Consider the following 20,528-nt stretch of genomic DNA (forward strand, 5'->3'; position numbering starts at 1 on the left):
TTAATTCACAATGAGACATTTGCAATAATTAAACAATCTTTTACCTTCTCAGCTATTTTTGCATTGCAATTTTTATTATTTTGAAGTGCCAGAACCTGAAGTCCAGGAATATGCATTATTATGTGGACAGAATATGTGACAATATGCAAACTGGAGGTGGTGATGACTGTCTGGAATATACTGTTTAATATGTCCCAGCATCAGTACCTCAGGCACTTCATCACAATTGCCACCCATCTATAGCCACTCTGACAGTCCATTTTTGTTTTCATAGGCACAGTGATAATTGTGGTCCATTTGAAGCAGCAGGGAGCACAAGCTCTCTCAGTCAAGTAGCAATCCCAAAAATAATAAGTCTAGTGTGCCTCCTACATTGTCAGGGCCATGTAGGTCTCCATGCCTGTGATATAACACTTGCTATTGCTTGCATCACAGGCACTTACCTGGCACTCGATTTCACCATGCCTCAATTCTTTGATATAGAGTAAAGCCCAGCTTCTTCTTTAACAGATTAGTGCTACTGACACAGACCTGCCAATTGCTAACTCACAGGCTCATTTTATTTTGGCAGACAGTGCAACATCTTATGGCCCTTAACAGAAGGAATCACTTTTGCTCTGGAATTGTCTGTGCATCACAACATTAAATTATAATGAAAGAAAACTGTGCAAAGCTCACTCAACTGTACTAGAATTTGTGTTCATCCATCTCAGTATGCTCATTTATTTTAGGACTGTAAGGAGCAAACGCTTACTTTAGTAATGGGTGCAAACCACAGATCATCCTTGGATGGAATAACAGTATTGCTGTATGTTTATGCTGATATTTAAAACATGCAATATGTTAACATATAGAAATTGCTGTATAGCTTAAGATATAAAGAGTTCACTACACAGTTCAGAAAATCTAATTCACAGTATGTCTAATTTCATTGGAACAACAGGTGAGCTTTGTTGTTTGAATGGCAAAATTGGAGGCTCTGCTTCACCATATGTATGTCTGTTCATAAAATATTTTTTAACTTGTAGCAAGCTGGTTCACTAATTATGACAGCGTGATATATGGGTCTGTGTTTCTCAGGTTTTATCTGCACAGTAAAACTTGTTGAAGTTTATCAAAAGGGATGAAAGAACAATTATAGCATGGGAGGTTTTTGTTTATCTGCATCAGCTCTCTTTACAGCTCTGCATTCTAATACATGTTTGTCAAAAGTTAGTCTTTACAGCTCAATTCTCTTTTAACAGATGATTTGTATATTTCGCGATGTTATTTTTATTACATTGTTTGTGGGGCAAATGCAGGAAAGGCACCTGGATAAAAGGGAAAAGCTACATAATACATCTGTCGATCCGCAGAAGGCATTTGCCAGGGTGCCAGAAAAGGTGATAAGGTGGGCAAGGAAAAAATTAGGTGTGGATGAATAATTAGTATCTTTGGTGATATCAATATATGAGGAAGGCCAAATGGTGGTCAGAACAAACATGAAGATACTGAGTGACATTCCATTTAGCTTTCCTCACTTTTAAGGTAATTTCAAGGAAATTTTACGTGCCCTTACATTTGACATTTTATTTTGGCAATAGCTGATGCACCCTTGACCTCTCCTCTAAAACCATAAAACCTCCCTAATGGCTTTCCACTGTAGCAGAAAAACCTAAAAGTACATCCTTGTGTACTTTATTATTTTGTTGGGAATTTTTGAGTGAGAAGATATTCTGTAACTATAATGTCAAGTTATCAAGGAAACAATAAAATAATCATAATTAAATTATTTTATTTTTAAGAATTTATAAATAAGATGCTCCTCCTTAGAGGTAAATGTGTGTGTGCAACAGACTTCTAATATGTTAAAGTTTTAAGGACCATTAGTTAATTTTAAGACGTAAGTGTGTTAGTAAAATATACCATTTATCTGTATGTTGATTGGTGTAAATGTAAATGAACATAAACTATTTAAGATCATTGCTTTGACATTTTAGTGAGCCTTGTCACAGTACATGGAGCAGTGTATGTGGCAGATTCCATCAAGTTTCCTTTATAAAATATATCCATCTTGAATTCATTGTTAATGGCTATTCACAACTTTCTCTTTATTTACAGAACATTTTAGATAGATAGATAGATAGATAGATAGATAGATAGATAGATAGATAGATAGATAGATAGATAGATAGATAGATAGATACTTTATTAATCCCAATGGGAAATTCACATTTTCCACAACACCTTACCTTAAGGACTTTAATAACATTGATCCATTGTAATTTTTTTAGGTAAATAGGAAGAGGGCGTTGGTTTAAAATAAAGAAATGTATTGAAGTCAGATGGCAGGAAACTCACAAAGGGTCATGGGAACCTGGAACCAATAATCAAGTCATGTGGAGTTGAAAATATCCATCCATCCATTTTCCAACCCGCTGAATCCGAACACAGGGTCACGGGGGTCTGCTGGAGCCAATCCCAGCCAACACAGGGCACAAGGCAGGAACCAATCCTGGGCAGGGTGCCAACCCACCGCAGGACACACACAAACACACCCACACACACTAGGGCCAATTTAGAATCGCCAATCCACCTAACCTGCATGTCTTTGGACTGTGGGAGGAAACCGGAGCGCCTGGAGGAAACCCACGCAGACACGGGGAGAACATGCAAACTCCACGCAGGGAGGACCCGGGAAGCAAACCCAGGTCCCCAGGTCTCCCAACTGCGCTACCCACTGCGCCACCGTGCCGCACAAGTTGAAAATATCCACAACTTAAAACATATCTTGAGGAAATAGCATGATGCAGCAGTTCCAGGGGATGGATGAAGTTTTCGGCTGATCATGCATTCATGTGCAGACATGCAAAGTTCAACTGATTGTCTTGTTAGCGCTCCGGAGTGAGTAATTAAGCATCTGTGTCCTGCCATCATTAAAAAAGAAGAGTCCAAGCAGAACAGGGGGAGAACAGTTGAAGAAAAAATGCTAAGGCAAAATTGGGCGAGCAAGTAAGAGTGGTGGAGAGGAGGAACAGAGCAGTCAGGCCCCACAAGTTATTGGCACTTTAAGGGGTGTTCCTGCTTAGCGGTTTTGTAGGAGCGGGGACTTGGATTGACCCTCCCATGGATCGAGGAAACTCTGATGGAGAGTATGGGAAGACAGAGATCTGTCTAGGTGCGTCACAGTCATAGTTGATGAGGCAGGTCTGGTGGGAGTTGGGAGGAGGTGACTGCAGCTGTCGGTGTTACCCACTTGAGTGAGCTGGGAAGACAGAAAGAGAGAGAGAGGGTTGCATCAGACTCACTGAGGAGCCAAACCTGATGCCTTGGAACATTTTGTAATGGGATTTAAAGTATTTATTATTCATTTTTAACCTTCAAATTGCACACTGATTTTTAATTAGGTTATTTATTAACTTTATTATTAAGACCTGCAGTGCATTTTATTATTGATCCTTTGAATTAATAAATATACGCTTTGGATAATTAAACCTGGTTGTTATTTCACACTTGTGGACAGGTATGTGTGCTGGATGTTGACCCTTGACACTTACCAAACAGTCTTGGTGTCCTCCTGTCTTAGGTCAACCCTTTCATGGGTTTGTGTTGATTTTCTTTAATACAAAGACTTTAATATGAAGACTTGCTTTGTTTTAGATATGATTCATGAGGTAATTACACAGTCTATAAAAAAGAATTCATCATCGGCATCAACAAAATTAAAGCAATTACACGAGCATTGTCTGGCTACGAGTATAGTAACTAAAGGTGGTTGGTATGTCGGATTTCCACTCAGCAAACACTGTTTACAAAATATTGCTTTACATATTGAGAAATAATACTTTTTCATTTCATTGACTAAAGTATATTTTAACCCAAAAAAGTCAACACCACATACCATCAGAGATTCTTTCCTTGTAAAAGATGAAAAAGCATTCATCTCATTTTCTTTGCAATGAACATTGTCATACATGCAAGTATGGTGCACCTCTCAAGGAGGGACTAATTCTAGGGGGTGTTTTGGGGAGTATGTGGATCATTTTTCTCTCCTGCCATGATTCAGTAAGACCAGGACATGGATGAGGACCAATGACCAGGCATTACTCCAATCTCTGCTTCTTCTGGTCCTCGCCAGATAAACTGTAGCTGCCCTTTAGGGTGGTTTTAGTACTTAGATGACTGTGAGGAAAGTGCTACGTTGTTGCTGTCCTTTGCCAATATTAACTTGAACACAGTTAACATTCTTCTTGATGTGTTCCCTTTTCTTCTATTCCACAACCTATGTTTATTGTACAGGAAAAGTGTAGAATGAAAGATAATTCAGGAAATAAGCTGCATGACAAATGAGAGGAGACCATTCAGTCAATCAAATTCCTTTCATTAGCCATATACAGCAAAGTGGACACTTTCCAGCAGCATAAAATTATAAGCAATCACTTTCTAAATATTTACTGTACTTTCCACTTGTAAAAATAAATCATTATTTAACTTTGTCTTAAAACCCATCCCTTTACTTTACATATACCCATTAAATTTTAAAATCTGTTTAATTAAAGCTTATAGTGTAAATATGAGCACTTTGAGTAGTGAGAAAAGCGCTATATAAATGCAAAGAATTATTATTATTAATCAATATCATGTGTTACTTTTATATAGCTTTATGAAATGTAGCAGCCCTTTGGAATCAGAAGGAACATTTTAAAATCTGCTGGAATCCCACATAACCCAGCTTCAACTTTTAACTACACTATTCAGTGCTATTGTCATTTCAAAATTGCAGTCTCAAAAATTGTCTCTGCTTGAAACATTTATTCAGGATCACAAAATGGGTCTGTTTTTGACATCCTACTATTTCATCTAGAAAATTATCTATTGCTAGCACAAACTGTGGGACTACTAGTGTCACACACAACCTTAATGTTTCCTCCAGTTTTGAATTTCCTTCTTCTAGCTGTAGAGCTTGGTGTGAGCTCAGGCAAAACTGACAACTCAGCAGGCAAATGCTGAACTGTGTATGGCATAATGTGCAATTTAAAAAATCTGTGTTCCACAGGAAAATATTACAGAAAAGCAGTTGCTTTAAAATGTGATATTTTATTTTTCAAACAATATAATGTGGGGGATTTAGGCTGTGATCATTTACTAATGTAGCAAACAAAATAACAATAAACTTAGTAAATGTTCTGCGTGCTTCTTTCTGGGAGAAAATAAAGAGTTCAAAATACACAATTCACAATTTCTTTAATAACAAGCACTTTATTATATATATGAACATCCTTAAAATGATATACTAAGTCATATGATTTAGTCAAAGTAACATACAAAGCAACTGAACAGTCCAGCTATTTTTTGAGCCAACTATTATAAAGGCACAGGTAACAGGAACAGCAGCAGACGCAAGACAAGATTCAGCCATTGTATGTATGTTAGTCTGCTGCAGGGAATACAGCGTCACACTAAGATCATTGAGAGTCAACAAAAGTGGAAATAAGGAATGTGAAAGAACCTACTAAGTTTATTGTTATTTTGAGTGCAAAAGGAGGCACTAACCAGTATTCTATATACACACTATATATATATATATATATATATATATATATATATATATTGTGAGAGGTAGCCCAAACACCATCAGACAAAACCCGGTAAGTTCTTAAAAACACTTACACATTTTATTATACACACAGTCCTTAAACACAATGTCCCCGCACACACACAGTGCTCCAGCACCAAGCACCCTTTGACTCAGTCCTTTCACTGGTCCTTTCTAGGCCGCCTGTCATCCCCACTCCCGAGTGTTGCCTTCACCCACCCAACTCCGGCTCCCTGATCGCTGGAAGACGGTCCCTTTTTATCCCCACCCGGACGTGATCCAGGTGCCTCCGATTAACTTTCGGTGGCACTTCCTGGTGTGGCGGAAGTGCTGGTTTTCAGGGCTCTAGGATTCTCCGGGCGCCCCCTGGGGGTGACCACGGGCCCCAATAGGGTTGAGCTTCCAAGCTCGGTTCCTGTGGCCCCCATACTAACCAGGGCGGCTGCCCTCTCATGGTCCGGGGGAGGTATAGTCCCCCTCCCGGTCCTTCCAGGCGTCCCAGCTGGGTATGACGCCCAGCCTCCTGCCACAATGTATATATATAATATATATATATATATATATATATATATATATATATATATATATAACAGGCCATTCAGCCCAACAAAGCTCACCATTCCTATCCACTTAATTCTTTCAAAATAACATCAAGTCTAGTTTTGAAGGTGTGAAAACATAAAAAGATGTAATTGAACAAAATGTATGTGTGTATAGAAAATAGGACAGAGTGATGAAACTTGTTTGTGTTTTGCGTACGTGACAAAAAGCATGTATACTTTCTGGAAGTTTCTTTTGATGATGTGTGTGACAAGAAAATATACCTTTAGGGTAATGACTTTACAAAAACTGGAAAAGTACAATGAGTCAGGATGCTATTTTTTGCTTACATGGTCAACGATCAGGAGATTAGAAAGGTGTAAAAGAACAAGGACATCTGCGCTCGAGGCAGATGAAGCGCGGTGTCCTGGGACTGTGTTTCTCTGACATTTTACCCTTGCCTGGTATGTATTAATAAAAGGTTTTGACTAATTTTAATTTTCTTCTCTGTCTTCAGTCACAAAAAGTGTCCACAGTTTTTGGCGCCCGGACGTGGGGCAAGAGACGGCCGGTCGACTCCTCCGGCGAGACCATTTCAGTGATCCGTCTTAACAGCGGACTGCCGTTAACTTGAGATATCCGGCAGCAGAGCATGCAGCTCCGGCAAAAGTTAGGACTGCCCTGTCCTGAAACAGTTCTTGCGTGAGGAGCCCCTGGTCTCCTCTTTGCTACATCCACGGTGACTGAACGGATTTCCAGACAGAGCTTGCACACTTCCAGGCTGGGGTAAGCACCGGGGGATTTCCGAATATTTTTTATTTTCTAAATAACGGGAGGGCGAGTTTCCTGTTGACCGTCTAGTCATACTCATATCTCAACGGGTTGCTTAAGGTGATGGAGACTTGACCCAAGCAGTTTGACGCATACGAAAGGTCTGACGAAAGGATACTGGCCTCACCCATATCCTAGACTCGGCTGGACGTATTGATGTAGTATTCTGCTGAACCGAATCGGACACGAAGTCACCTGAGCTGGAATCCGGGGATGTGAGCGGACAGGCTAACGGGACGAGTAACGGGGTGGTATGGAAATATAAACCGAAAAGAGCACAGATGAACTATTATACCAGGAATGCTCCTGACCAAGGTCGAGGATATGGCTTTAGAGGAAGGGGACGAGGACGAGGAAGAGGACGAGGTGGTTTTAGAGCTCCTCCTGTTGACCACACTAAGAATCCTTTTATTCCCTCTCCCTTAAATTCCAATGCTAATTCCTTCTCTTGCTACGCCTGTGGTGAAACTGGACATTTTCGTCGAGAGTGCCCTCACAGACAGCAACAACCCCCACCTCCCCTTATTCCACCTGTTTCCTCTGACACCCTTGACTAACAATACTGGCCATAGGAAAACGCTGGGACCTCCAGCCACTCTTTTCAACTACCTTTGCTCACTCATAATTCAGAGACTGATCCTTTACTGACATTGTTCGTTGATGGCACTGAGACTGTTTTCTTAATCGATACTGGTGCCACTCGCTTGCTGGCAAAGGTCCCTGCTTCAAACGAAAACTGTTACTGTACTTACTGCTTCTGGACAACCTCATCTTCTTCAAGTATCAAAACCTCTTCAAGTCCAGTCACGTCCTGGCGGACATACTTTGTTCAACCCTAAAGTTGTTGTGTCAAATTACCCCTTACCCCAAACCCTCTTTTGCAGCATGGACTTTAGATTTTTCCCCACACACCATTCTCCTCAAAGCCCTACACTCTTTTTCCCCTTGTCTTTTTCCCAATTTACAGGCCCCTGACATTTTACACTAGAATCTTTCCTTATTTCTGGTACTGCTTCTGTTCATTTTACATGCTCACAGCACATATATTATCTTGGCAAAATAGTGCCTCATATTTTTTCCTTAGCTAAATCTCACACTGTTAAATGGGAGAAAACAGGGCCATGGGTGGAAAAATGCCTTGAAAGAACAGACTGGTTACAAATTACTCCGGGTATTTTTGATACTCCTGACCATTTAATAACTAAAGTAGTGTTTCAAAGGATAGCCCATTGTGAGCCTCTGGTGATCCACCCGAAATCCTCCTTCCGCCCGCACCGTGCCCAATATCCTTTGTCTCCCGAAGCAGAGGCTGGCATCTCCGCTGTACATCCCGATCTCGTCAAACGCGGTACCGCCGATGGACATGGACCGTCATGCCTCAGGGATACAGAGAAGCCCTTTGTGTTTCTGGTTAAGCTCTTGCCCAAAAATTTGGACGGCGTCTGGCCGGAAGTAGTAAATTTAAACGGCGTTTGGCCGGAAAACAGTATGTAGATGGAAATCGCGACGGAAGAAAATTGTACAATAGACACCCAGAAATTGTTGCTGTTTCTGTGGGAAAATGGCCATAAAGTTTCTAAGGTTAAGCTGCAGCTAAACAAAACAACAGGTTATGTCTGTTTTAGGTATTCTGGGCTACTGCAGACAGTGGGTTCTAAATTTTACTGAAAGAGCACAGCCGTTGCAACAATTGGCTGAGAAGGCTCTCTGTACCCTCAAAGCTACTCTTTTATCTGCGCCCGCGCTAGGTTTGCCTGATTATTCTCGTCCATTCACTTTGTTCGTGGACGAAAAGCAGGGATTTATGAATGCAGTAGTGGCGCAACAACAAGGAAACAACATGGAGATAAACAAAGATCGGTGACTTATTTTTTCTAAAAAAAAAAAAAACTGGATCCAGTGGCCGCAGCACTTCCTCCGTGTCTTCGTGCTGTGGCTGCAATAACAGAAGCTGTATTAGCAAGCACGGATGTAGTTCTCATGAAATTTCTTCTGTCTTTTTCTTTTTTTCTTGTGACGTGTGTATTTGAGAGGCTGTTTTATGTTTGTTTGTCCTGAAGAGTGGAACTTGCTTTTCTTCAGAGTCCATTTGTTTCTGTTTCCTTTGCTGCATTGTTTCCAAATATAGTGTAAATATAGAATAATACTGGGGTGAAGTGTGTTGAAAATGGTTTGGGTGATTTTGTGTGTTATAGAGTGTATTAAAGGGATCCCTATGAGTATCAGAATGTACTCTGTACTTTGTCAAATGCTACAATTGAAAAATGGAGCGCCCTCAACCAGTTACGCAGTGGTCCAAGGGGACCGCCTGCTGGAAGCAAATCAAATTTCATAAAGCTAAGTGCACAAAACAGCTGAACTCGTAGCACTCACTCAAGCATGTCAGCTGTCCGAAGGGAAGATCGTAACAATTTATACAGATTCCAGGTATGCTTTTGGAGTCTGCCATGATCATGGAACACTATGGAAACTAAGGGAATTTAAGACCAGTCCTGGAGAGCTCTAACTAAAAACTGAAAAAGATAATTATCGATTTGTGTAATTGGTTTAGCGCAAATGAATGTCTCCACTTTTGTTTAAGGCTTGTAGATATACAAAAGTATTTTCCTTTTAAACCCTGATCAAGTTTGAAGGAAAAATACTCTTTTAATAATATTACATGAGAAGGGAGACAAGTTTTTTGGCGATAAGCGGAATGTGTCTAATTGTGATATGAATGTGTGTCTAGTTGTAATATGAATGGAAGTTGTGTATTTTAGGTACTATAAAGGAAGAGCATGGTGACGCAGTGGTCAGCACACTTGATACGAATAAAGGTTCAAGCACGTATGTTTTCCTTGTTAATAATAAGCATGAAGGAAAAGACGCGTTTAAGTATGTTACATAGATAACTTTTAAGCACAACTTAAGACCAGTACTGGCAAACCCATCCAACATCAGAAATTGATCGAATCCCTTTTAGAAGTTATAACCAAACCATCGGAGCTAGCGATTGTTAAATGTCAAGCTCACACAGGAAAACAGGATCCTGCTAGCAAAGGGAATGATTTAGCTGACCACTTTGCTAAAGAGGCTGCATATAATAACACACCAATTTCTTTATTCCAACAGAGAAATGACCAGGACCCTGATAATCAAATTATTTCTTTACAGAGTGCAGCCACGGATATCGAAAGGAGAAAATGGTCCAAAGAAGGGTCCCTCTCTGATGGAGTCTGGACTCATAAACACACTAACAAACCTTTTCTCCCAAAAGCCTCTTTCCCAGGAATGGCAAAAATCGCCCATGGCCTCGATCACGCAGGTAGAGATGCCATGGTTCAAGATGTTGAAAAACATTGGGAAGCTGTAGGTTTCTCTACATATGCAGAGCAATTTTGCAGATGCTGTGCAATATGTCAAAAGTTTAATGTGGGAAAGGGTACCCAGGTAAGTCCCGCCGTTACCCCTAATCCAATGGGTCCGTTTGAACACCTCCAAATGGATTTCATTGAACTAACCCCGTCTAAAGGGTACCGATATTGTCTTGTGATTGTCGATGTGTTCTCCCGATGAATAGAGGCTTTCCCTTCAAAACACAGCGATGCCAAAACAGTAGCTAAAAGCACTAATTAAAGAGATTATTCCAAGATGGGGTATTCCTCAAAAGTTACAAACAGATAATGGCACTCATTTTGTGAACTCCATTATAAATAATTAACCACCTGGCTATTGTGAATACCATCCCTAAAGCGGAGGCATCGTAGAACGATGCAATGGCACTTTAAAAGCTAAACTCGCAAAAATTTGTGAACAAACTAATTTATCATGGCCGGATGCACTACCCTTAGCTTTAATGGGATTAAGGGGACGGACACACCGACAACTGGGACTATCGCCGTTTGAGATTCTGACCGGACGTCCCATGCCCGTTGGCATGGTTGTAATGTGAATTTGCATACTGTGGACAATGATTTTCTCTCTAGTCTTGCAGGTTTGCGAAACCTCGTTGAAGGAAATCCACCAGCAGGTTGATCAAGCCTGGAGGACCAGCCCCCTTTCCAAGGATTTACCAATTCCTTTGGGCACCTGGATCCTGGTTCGAGATACTCGGAGGAAACACTGGCATCAGCCTAGGTGGAGAGGATCATTCCAAATTCTTCTATCCACACCACACGCCGTGAAAGTTGAAGGACTGCCTGCCTGGATTCACGCCTCACATTACAAGACATGGCCCTGGAGTATACATAGATGCTATTGGAGTCCCTAGGGGTGTCCCAGACAGATTTAAAGCTAGGAATCAAGTCGCAGCCGGTTTTGAATCTATCATACCCCAAATTACTATTAATAAGAATGTAGACTGGATTAATTACCTTTATTATAACCAGCAACGTTTCCTTAACTTCACCAAAGATGCTATTGAAGGCATACATGAACAGCTTGATCGTACTTCTCTGATGACTTGGCAAAATCGTCTAGCCCTGGACATGTTACTTGCGGAAAAGGGAGGTGTCTGTGCTATGTTTGGTGATGCTTGTTGTACATATATTCCAAATAATACCGCGCCAGATGGATCAATAACTCGTGCATTGGCAGGCCTCACTGCTCTCTCTAAAGAACTTTCCACTAATTCTGGCATTACAAATCCCTGGGATCAGTGGTTTGCATCCTCCTTCGGATCCTGGGGACAATGGATAAGATCTGTTTTCATTTCTTTGGTTGTGACATTTTGTCTCCTCCTCCTGGTTGGTTGTTGTATTATTCCTTTGTTTCGCTATATAATATCTAAGTACTTTACCGCCTCTATGGAAAGGGCATATATGCTACATGAGGAGCGCATGTCTCGTATAGCTTCTTCCACTTCCTATCCCCCTTCCCCTTCATCAACCATTTCAAGATAGAATTATATAGGCCTACATCATTTTTGTTCAAAAAGGGAGGAGTGTGAAAACATAAAAAGATGTAATTGAACAAAATGTATGTGTGTATAGAAAATAGGACAGAGTGATGAAACTTGTTTGTGTTTTGCGTACGTGACAAAAAGCATGTATACTTTCTGGAAGTTTCTTTTGATGATGTGTGTGACAAGAAAATATACCTTTAGGGTAATGACTTTACAAAAACTGGAAAAGTACAATGAGTCAGGATGCTATTTTTTGCTTACATGGTCAACGATCAGGAGATTAGAAAGGTATAAAAGAACAAGGACATCTGCGCTCGAGGCAGATGAAGCGCGGTGTCCTGGGACTGTGTTTCTCTGACATTTTACCCTTGCCTGGTATGTATTAATAAAAGGTTTTGACTAATTTTAATTTTCTTCTCTGTCTTCAGTCACAAAAAGTGTCCACAAAGGTCCCTAACATCCTACTTGATTATTCCAACTGTCTATGGTTCTCTGTGTAAAGAAAAACTTCCTCATTTTTGTGTGAAATTTACTCTTAACAAGTTTCCAACTGTGTTTCCATATTTTTGATTAACACTTTTTAAAGTAACAGCCTTGATCCACTGTATTAGTTTCTTTCATATTTTTAAACACTTCAATCATGTCTCTTCCTAATCTTTTTTGCTAAAACTGAAAAGGCTTGGCACTTTTAATCTTTCCTCATAACTCAACCCCTGTAGCCCTAGTTGCTCTTCTCTAGACCTTTTCTAGTGCTGCTATGTCCTTTTTGTAGCCTGGAGACCAAAGCTGCACACAGGACTATAGATAAGGCCTCACAAGTGTGTTATAAAGCTTGTACCTTACCTACTTGGACTTATACTACAAACACTGGACTATATAACCTAACATTCTGTTTGCCATCTTAATGGCTTCTGAACACTCTTTGACAGTTGATAGTGTTGAGTCCACTACAACTCCTAAATCCTTCCCATAAGGTGATATGATAGGGACCACCCCTGAGTGCCACCATTAATAAGAAAAAATAAAACAATACTCAATTTACCAAAAGTGTGTTTTTATTTACACAGCACACACATAGGGAGAGAGATGTTGTCAACAAAATAATACCAAAACTATCTATACTCCTCACAGGTCCCACAGGCAAGATATGAAAAAGATAATATCTTTCCCTCGCAACAAATATCAGGTTAAGCTGTAGTTTACACAAAAGAACGGAGGATTAACCATCCACAACAGCTAGATATACTGTAGTATTGAGTGAAGCTTGATCGATAAGGGCTATGAATAGTTCCAGATGAATAAGGTTTTAAAGATGTTAGCCATCTGATGGGAGTTAACCAGTTCTGGATACTTCCATCTTGAATCTGAAAGGCTTAGCTGCTATTGTTCTGAAACCAGCCTGTCGTAGATGGTTAGGGATAAATTTGATATGTATAACAACATGAAGGCACATGACATAGAGAGTAATTAACAATAAAACATAAAACATAGAAAACAGCAGAGAGCAGATTATAGGGATAAGACAAGTAGATGGGACTAGAACTTCAGTAGAAATGTACAATTGCATAATAATGAGCCATGAGTATCAATTCGCATTACAAACTGACAACAGGAGTCTAACATATAATCTGTGAACAACTGTTGTGTTGTTGTGTAAATTGATAATAAGGGGAGAGATATATCAACAGCCCAGATATTATAAATGGGGTAAACTAGACAGCATACTTTACCCAGAAAGGAGTACAAGGCATTGGTTTTTATGCTTTTTATATGTAGGAATATTCAATCCATTATTAAACTTTTATTGATAAATCCAGTTTCTAAGCCTGACTTTTCAGTTTCATAGTTTCAGGCATAATTATTTTTGCTTTGTACAGCTTTCTTTAATAGCATATATCAAGAAATGCAGTTATATACAATAAGAGAATTGTGATAAAGCTGTTCTAAATCTTCTCATTTATATTTTTGCTCGAAGCTTGAAATGGCAGAATCCTGAGGTAAAACCTTAAATTCCATCAGCTAAATGTCTTTAAGTTTAATATATATATATATATATATATATATATATATATATATATAAAGCAGTAGATTTTTCTTTCTCCAGATTCAGCTAATATATACATTCTCGTTCGTAACAGTGTTTTAAAATAATTGCCTTTGACGCCTGTCACTTCAAAGTGAGCATTTTCTACATCATGTTCTTTTCTTGTCAGTTACATTTTGCATTTATTAATCAACACATCAATACTTAATAGTGAACAAAATGTCCTGAATGTTTTATTTTAAAACCATTTTGCAGAATAATTTGATATCAAAGAAAAAGAGAAACTATAAATATTGTACAAATGTGTTGCATGATTTATTGCCATTTCTTTTCCTCACAATTGTCTAAGAACTTCCTTGGCTTCATCGCTAAAACACAGCCCAAACAGTCTGGATTTCCATTGTTTTTTAAAATATTTTTAAATGTTGCCTTTTGCATAATTCCCTGTATATTATTTTGGTGTGCTCTCCTGTTCACTTCTATTGTCCCGACATTATCTGAGTTTTATCGTATTCTAATGTTAACTGCTTTGTAAAATGTGTTGTGATAGCATCATCATTATGGCAGCCGCTTTCCAAATTAAATGCTGAGTGGTTTGTCTTTGAGGCATATGTGTTAGGTTAAACGGTGACTCTATATTGGCATGATATGTGTGAAGGTGAGTGTATGAGTGAAGGCCTGGAGTTCCCATCCTAGATTGGTTCCTACCTTTCCTGTGATGCCGTCTGTCAACCTTGAGCTGGACTGAATATGTTTAGTATTGGATGAGTGAGTTATTTGTCCATGAAGATTGTGAGTTAAGGTGATTGGTGACTTGAATCTATTCTCTGTGGATGGGTGGAAGGAACACAGAATGACTGTATCAAGAGTTAGGGTACCCATCCAGGTCACCCCTTGTGATTTCAGTGGCAAATAATAAACAAAAAATGTGGTCATGGGCATGAAATAGGACATATATAGCCTTTCTTAGTGTTATTGAAGAGTAGCTCTAATGAACATGTCTCAATCTCGGAGGTCTGTCCTCAAGGTTGTCCGGGTCCAAATGAGACGCCAACATTCAGGGGTGCTGGGTTCTTATAGCTCTCAGGCCAGAAGGAGCAGGGGCAGTTGCTCTCTTCTCGCTGCTGTGGAGGAGAAAAAAGATGACACTGTTAGTGGCAGCGCCCCTTCTTGCCCTGGCAAGGTATTGCATATTTGGATGAGAGCTGAAGGTGTCCCTCTGGCATGCATGTGTGACTCCTCAAATGACTGAGTGAGAAAATGTGCCTTGTGAAGGACTGCAGTATCATCCATGGTTGGTTCCTGTCTTACACCTAATGATGTTGGGAGAGGTTGTGGGCTGCACAAGATCTTCCAGTGGGGAAATTCTATTAACAAAATGGTTTCTCCTTGAAGGGCTGTTCATACAAATAGTGGCTGAATGTTTTGAGACATTCAGTGTGGGCATGTGCATTAATGTGTCTTGTATGGACCATGCTCCATACAAGTGTGGCTCCCACCTGGTGTTCAGAGCTGCAAGGATGGGCATCAGTTTCCCATGACTCTGAACAGGACAGCAGGATTAGAGAATTGGGAGAGGGAATTTTGAGTATATTTTAAGAACTAATTGGGGTTCATGTGTCAAATGATTTCCATTAACACATACATATCATTGGACATTTTTGTTCACTTTTCATCAGTTAATACTAAACAGAACGTTAGCTTCATCTCTGAAGCATTTTCTTTAACACATGTCATGTGAAACTCAAACCTGAATTATAAATGATTTTTTTGCTACTGCACATATAGGAGGAAATCAATCATTTTGATTTAGAAACACTGGCAAAAAACTGTATAAAGCATGTTTGCTACTTTTTACATTTTTAAGAACAGTCAATCTTAATCACAGAAGCCAACATCATCAATATCTTTCAGTTCTGCTGCATCAACATCCCATCATGCCAGTCTGCTCAGTTCATTTTTTCTTGTGTGGATTTCTTGTAATTGATTACATCTTGAACACTTCTGTATTGTGTATTATTTTACTTTGAATTGTCCTTGATTGTTTGATTTGTGAATTGTTACATGATGATGGGCTTTGAAAGGCTCTCCTTGTGCGCAGCACCTTATTAGTTTTATCTTGATAACAGAACAGAAAACCATACCTTGAATTTCAAAAATGAAAACTACTGCCTGTTTTACCCAACAAAACTACCAAATATCTCGATCACTATCCTGGCAGAGCCACTTCTAAACTTTATTATCTACAGATCTTCTTTAAAACACTAAAGGAGTCAATTATCAGATCATTGCTGAAATAAACTCCGAGCTTGCTCCAAATGTGCTTAATGATCGTAGATCTCTTTTAAATTTTCATTTTCTTTCAAAAATACTTCACCTTTACCTTACATATTACAAATTCTTGTGAAGTTCAATTCTAGCTTTTGTACTGGTGACAGGACAGAAGAATCACAAACTTGTGTTGTAAATTTACTCACGTTTTACTGTATTCTAATGCTGTCATTTTATTGTTAAATTTAAGCACAGCTTTAGACACCATTAACCTCTCTGTTCTGTTTAACAGACTTCAGGCTCTCAGGTAAATCTTTTTGCGTGGTTTAAATTGATCAAATTGATTTACGTAGATACAGAAGTGTGTTGACAGTCTACTGCCATTATGTTCTAAAGTTTAATGCGGTGTGCCCATAACTCAGTACTCGGATTGTTAGTGTTTTATTTTCCATGCTTCTCATGGGAGATATCATTTGAAAACATATTTATTTTCTCACCTGATACTCAGCTATATCCTTCTTTCAGAGTAACTGATATTTCTCCTCTAGTTTCCCTATTTATTTATATCAGTTAGGTAAAAGAATAGAAGTATTACAGAAAAGAAAAGAAATATTATTAATTGAGGAATAAAACTGAGAATGTCTTGAAGCTTTGTAACTTGTTAAGTTTAAGCTTTAGTTTTAGCTAATGCAGCAGGCAATTTAGGCTTGAACCTTTAGCTACAGGCCTCCCAAGCTGTAGAATTATAACATTAGAATATTAGAATATCGGAACAGTTGTGACAAGAACTGCCTACCAAGATCATCCACCCTATTCACCTAAATAAAATATCATCAAGATTTGAAGGCCATAGAGCAAGTCTTTCTCTCCACCACACAATCTGGTCATGTAGTCCATTTATCTGTGGTTCTTTATGTGAAGAACAACTGCCCTTAACAAGTTTTCCGCCCTGTCCCGGTGTTAAAGGCTACGTTCATGTTACCAGGCTGAAGTGACTCAGATTTGATTTTTTTTGCTTTAATGTGACACAAATCGGATGTTTTCAGGGCTGTGTACACACAGCAGTCTGACCTTTTCAAATCAGATTTGAGCTCCTTTCATATGTGGTCCTAACTCATGGCTATGTGATATGAATGAGAATGGTCAGATCAGTTTTTTTTTTTGTCTATACGCATGGACTGAGTGTTGTCATCATCAGCCAGCACTGGCAGCGCAGTAAAACAATAATGGAGGAAAGCTACAGCTGTGACAACAGTCACGGTCCCACCATTGCTGGCTCCTTTGTCTCACCTGCACATCTCTTGGTGCAACAGTGCCAGTAATAGCTGCGAAAACAGCAAAATCTAATCTAATCTTCTCAGCCTAATCACGTACAGCTGACAACTTGCTGTCCCCCAGAGCAAAATGTGATCTATACACTTGCTACTAGCACGCCCATGTTTTGTCAAGGTTGATACCGTAAGTTGTCTCTCGAATATGACATGTTTTTTGTTGTTGGTGATGCAGGTAACTTATGCAGAAATGTATCAATTTGGGCATCAATGCCGTTTTGGAGGACAGATGTGTTCACATTCTAGTTGGATACTGGTCACTTGTACTAATGAATGGGAACTGTCAAGATAGACAAATCGAATCTGAGCAAAAAATCAGAAATGAATAATGAGGCTTGTAATGTAAATGTAGCCAAGGTATTTATTTTATAGGAACAGCTGAAGTCATCTCTATTTCCTGTCATAATATTAAAACACTTCAGTTGTGTCGCCTCTTGATCTCTTTTTCCTTAAACGGAAAAGGTTCAACTCCTCCTTTCTTTTCTCATAGCTAATACCTCTCAGTCCTGGAATCAGCCTTGTCACTCTCCTCTGGTCTTCCTCTAGTGCTGCTATGTCTTTTTTGTAATTCATGATCTGCCTGCTTGAATAAAAGATGTCACTTTGGTCTCAACTTTTAAATCCAGATTGAAGACTCAATTTAGTTTAGCAAACACTGATTAAAGTTGCTAATTAACTGTTCTCATGGAAGTTCTGTTTGTTAGTCGTTTGTACAAAGGTAAGTATTACAATAATTACAATTTATCACTGAACTCTCCTCTTTCCCATTTCTCTTTTCACTATGCTGATGTGGCACTTGGTGGCAATGCTATACTGCCAAGCTGTTCTCCTGAAAACAAAAATGTACTTCCTTAGAAGACTGGCGTCCTTCAACATCAGCAATAAGATGCTGCAGATGTTCTATCAGACGGTTGTGGTAAGCGCACTCTTCTACGCGGTGGTGTGCTGGGGAGGTAGCATTAAGAAGAAGGACTCCTCACGCCTGGACAAACTGGTGAGGAAGGCAGGCTCTATTGTTGGCATGGAGCTGGACAGTTTGACATCTGTGGCAGAGCAACGGGCTCTGAGCAGGCTCCTATCAATCATGGAGAATCCACTGCATCCACTAAACAGGATCATCTCCAGACAGAGGTGCAGCTTCAGCAACAGACTGCTGTCACCGTCCTGCTCCACTGACAGACTGAGGAGATCGTTCCTCCCCCAAACTATGAGACTCTTCAATTCCACCCGGGGGGGGTGGGGGGTGGGGGAGGGATTACGACTAACGTTAACATTATTCAAAGTTATTGTCTGTTTTTATCTGCATTTTTATTACACTTTAATTTAATATTGTTTTTTGTATCAGTATGCTGCTGCTGGAGTATGTGAATTTCCCCTTGGGATTAATAAAGTATCTATCTATCTATCTATCTATCTATCTATCTATCTATCTATCTATCTATCTATCTATCTATCTATCTATCTATCTATCTATCTATCTATCTATCTATCTATCTATCTCCTGCCCGTGGGAAAGACACCAGAAATACTTGTGAGCCTATAAATACAAGAATAAAAGGATTTTGTTATTTTATTAGACTGCCTAACACAATCTTATATTCTTCTGTACAACGGCTAAGAGGAGTAAGTGCACCAATTTTCCTAAGTTAATCAGAACTAACTTTGTCAAGCCAGCAGCAATGCCACCTACACTTCAGAACAGGTAATCCACCTGAAGCTATGCATCATTGGGCCTGGTCAGTATTTGGATGGAAAACCATCTAGGAAAAGCTTGGGTCCTGCTGAAAAGCATGTTAGTAAGGCCATCAGGGGTCATTACTCTGTAGTCTGTGTGTGCATCCAAATGCCCCAGTGTAGTGATGGGGCTACTGGGCTGTAAAAATTGGTGCCATGCTTCAGATGAGATGTAACACTACAGTCCTGATTCTCTATGATCATAAAAGCTCCCTTAGCATCTTTCAAAAAGAATCAGGTGTTTCTCAAATTTCTGACTGAATTGTCCACAATGGTCTGGTCATTGTGGCACACTAATTATCTCATGTCCCTTAGAGTATTTGCTAACTATTGTCATTTCTCACATCTTCCCCACCTAATAACATATGTGTGGTATGCATAATGATGCATAAATGGCTGCCATTGCATCAACCACCACTGCTATGCAGCATCCACCTGAATGAATCGATTCCCCAATGTCTACATAAAGTGCTTTGAATAGGTTAGAACATAGGCTCTGAAACTGAATTTGGGCCGCTCAGAGTCGTGATTCACAATCGTACTCAATGGGAAGGACTCATTTATGGTTTGCTAAGTATTTTGTGCTGGGTCGCCATAGGCAGCTTAAGAAAATGCCATTGCTTTGCTTCGACCTGTGACAACGATTCTCCAAGGGGGACCCCCTCAAGGAATGACTGCCCATGGAGATTCTTCAAGAGGAATGCCCAAATGATGATTGTCTTGAAATCATTAAAATGGCAAAATTGGGTCATAAGAAACAACTTTAAGAACCCCTGGGCTACAAATGTGCTATATAAATGTAATTAATTAATTTAGAAAAGTGCTATATACATTTAATGAATTAATTTGTCTCTTAAAACCAATCGTGGACTGCTCAGTGGTGTTTCTGGGACTCTGCAGATTTGAGTTTTTGTTTTCCTCTCCTCTGTTTTTAACTGCTCACCTCTTTAATGGGCAGATATTGTTATGATCTATTGATCTTAATCGGTTTACAATGGCTTTGGTTTTCTGTGTGTTTAATTAGCCTAATACCTAATCTGTATTTTATATGTATACAATCAGTATTTTGTGAAATTGAACATTTGTATTTACCTGTAAACTTATTACAGTTTTCTGAGCCTGCATTCACTGAAGAGTTATACACAAAAAGTATTATAAAAAGAAAGTCTGGTTGATTCACTTTTTTATTAGTTTTTCTGACACAGAAATATGAAGAGTTCAAGTCAAAAATTTGTTTGCCTCCAGTTCTCTTAATCTATTCTTCGCATTTTACTTTTAACCTTTCATTCTTTCAGAAGGTGAAGAACTGAAATTGAAATT

This window comes from Erpetoichthys calabaricus, chromosome 16 (genome assembly GCF_900747795.2).
Source record: "Erpetoichthys calabaricus chromosome 16, fErpCal1.3, whole genome shotgun sequence".
Lineage (NCBI taxonomy): Eukaryota > Metazoa > Chordata > Cladistia > Polypteriformes > Polypteridae > Erpetoichthys > Erpetoichthys calabaricus.